Source organism: Condylura cristata, unplaced genomic scaffold, assembly GCF_000260355.1.
Source record: "Condylura cristata isolate star-nosed mole 26May11 unplaced genomic scaffold, ConCri1.0 scaffold00001, whole genome shotgun sequence".
NCBI classification, from domain to species: Eukaryota; Metazoa; Chordata; class Mammalia; order Eulipotyphla; family Talpidae; genus Condylura; species Condylura cristata.
Genome location: NW_004567102.1, coordinates 86884241 through 86887244, shown reverse-complemented (window position 1 = coordinate 86887244; position 3004 = coordinate 86884241).

Here is a 3004-nt window from a genome sequence, read left to right as displayed (position 1 = left end):
CCCCCCCCTGTTTCATTCAAGTGGACCCTAGAATCTGAATTATCACAGCCCCGAGAATTCTGGTGCAGGTGGATCACCGGCCAAGGTCCGACAAGCACGCCATCTGGACCCAGCGCACCTCCCGGATGGGGGTGGCCTGAGCCGAGCGTGAGACGGGCGAGCCTGGTTGTGCCCAAAGGCTGGCAGGCAGGGACAGCGGATGACCCAAAGGGGCTGTTGGAATAGCCCCTGTCCCCTGTGAGAAAGAATGACTAGGATAATGGCCGCAGGCGAGAGGATACTGGACAGTTCCAAGAAGACCGCCAGGCCTCGGCAACCGTGAAAGGGGAGGGCCCGTGGGCTGCTGATGTCTGAACTTGGGGACAGGGCAGCAGCTGACCAGAGAGGAAAAGAAAGAAGTCGGTGAGTGGGGATCGGGAACCTTCTGGAAGATAGCCCCGGAGCAGAGTGCAGGTGAGCTGAGCTGAGGCCTGCATGTTTCAGCAGGCAGAACTCCCCAAGACACAGACGGGAGCCTTTTGGGGCGCTAGTCATCTGGCGCGTTTGTCTGACGGTTCCTTTCAAGCGCAGAAGGCACCAGGCCGGGGGTCCCCCTTCTGCGCCCTGCCCCCGGCCCAGACACGGCCAGGGCTCCGCCTCGCCTTGTGCCCGCTCCCATCCCCCTCTCCCCGCTGCTCACTCTGCCAGCCTCCCGCTCCCGCGCCCTCTCTGGTCATCTCCCCCGGAGCGGCGACATCCCTCCCTGCTGTGTGCTCACTGCCGATCTATGCCGCACATTCCTGAGTTGCCTGAATTGCCCGCGCCGGACACACAGCAGACCTTCAGTCCTGGCGGACTGGTCCCAGACACGAAGCCCAACGCAACAGTCCTGAACATGCACTCGGTGACCCCGGAGAGCGGAGCTCCCAAGCCCTGGAGGCCACAGCCCGCGAAGAGCGTCCGGGCGGTGTGGACCCACGCACCGGCAGGCGTCACGGGGTGGGCGGAAGTCCCTCTTGGAGGTTCTCAGTAGAAAAACGCTAGCTTTCCCAATTGCTTTTGCTAGAGTTCAGTTTTATCCAAGTGAACACATTGCTGCAATGACATTTCCAGTTTACCAGACCCAACTGGATTCCAGCCGCTCACACGAAAAGGCAGGTGGCGAGCCGTGCCAGGGTGTGCCCACCCGTGGCCCCCCAGGATCCCGGCCGTTGGGAACCTTCATCTCCGACAGGCTGGCCAGAGAGTCGAGGCTGGCCAGGGGCAGGAGAGTCGAGGCTGGCCGGGGCCAGGAGACCTGGCTCCGACTACCTGGCTCAGAACCTTTCACTCCAGTGCCTGCCCGGCAGAGTTCTCCTGCTCAGCGGAGTTCTCAGGAAGGAGCGGGCAGAGGAGGCACCGCTGAGCCCCAGGGTGACCGCATTGACCCTCGGCCCATGTTCTAGCTCCACGGTGCTCTGTCCAGACTCGCAGCCCAGCCAGCACATGGACACCACAGGGGGCATCAGGCGAACGCGTCCCCCGCGCCCTCCACGCCCCCAGTGTGGTCAATGACCCCAAGGTCAGTAGTGGCACCTCACTGGGGCCCAGAGCACAGGGGCCGAGAGGGTGTGGGCATCCTGGGGTTGGCACGATGGGCCGCAGCTTGTTAGATGGGGTGTCTACAGGAACCCCTGGGGAGCAAGCAGCCGGCTGACCCCTGGGTACTTCGGCGGGGCCTCCAGGGGGCGCTGCACCTGTCTGTGCTGAGGGCTCTCCAGGAGCCCCGAGGCCTGGGCCTGCCCGGATGAAGAACTCGAGTCTGGCAGGCCAGGCTGGCCTACTCGCCCCTCACGCCCCACCAGCCCCTTGCTCACCGGCAGCCAGGGGCTCCCCGAACCCGCGGGGGATCCCGCTCCCACCGGCAGGGGGGCAGGCTTCCAGGCCCCTGGCTTCCGACAGAAAGCCAAGCCAGGCTCCCACTTTCAAAACGGTCTGGAAACCACTAACCACCCGCTCCTGTCCTGACCGCTAAGTGGAAGCCGGACAGAGTGTGAGACCAGAGGCTTTCAGAGCAAGTTGGGGGCGCTCAGCTGGGGGCCCTGAGCTCTGGTGCACCTGGACTCACCCTCCCTCACCTAACCTTTAGCGCCTCCTGTTACTTGTTTCAATCTAATTACCATTAACCCTTCCTACCATGGGGTTGAAGGTGTCCTATTTCCTGGCGCTACAGGCCAATTTTTAAAAATTAACTCCCCCGCTGCCCCCAAGGTCTCATTACGGTAAAACTGCTCACCCCGACAGGCTTGTTTCACGTTCCACTTAATCTCAACATAAATTACTTTGAGTCTTTTCATTGCTTTTTTCCTAATATAAAATGATGTTTGTCCATTGAAGAAAATGTGGACTATTCAGTGAGGGGAAAAAAACCACACACACACAGGGCTCTCCCTAGTGGCACAGCTGGTTAGGACCCAGCACTGCAAGCTGGCCGCAGCCGCTTCGTGTGAGTTCGACCCCCGGCCCCGGAGGTGACCACATGGCGCGGCAGACCTCTCCTGACCCGCCCGCTGCTCCCCTCAGCAGTGTGCTTCCTCAGCCAGCCTGTTCTGCTCCCTACTCTGTCTTTGGTGAACCCTCTCACCACCTGCACCTCTGGCCTGTACCCCAGTTCTGTATGAATAAATAAATACATCTTTAAAACACACACACACACACACACACACACACACACACAAAACCATTACTCAGAATTAACCTGATTTAGCACTGGGAGATTTTTCCAGTAAGTCTTTTTTCAAAGTCTCAGGCATACTCGTTTTTAAACCAGAGATCGCATTTATGGTCCTTTTTGGTACCTTGTTTTCTTCCACTGAGGACCTCACTGTAAATTTTCTTCCTGTTGCTGTGAAGAGTTGCTCTGTGGATGTTACCATGGTTGATCTTTAACAGTCCTCTAGCCTCAGACACAGGGGTTGCTTCTGATTACCCCACCCCGGTTTTTTTTTTTTTTCTTTTTAAGCAGAGCACTGTAGGATGCAAATTT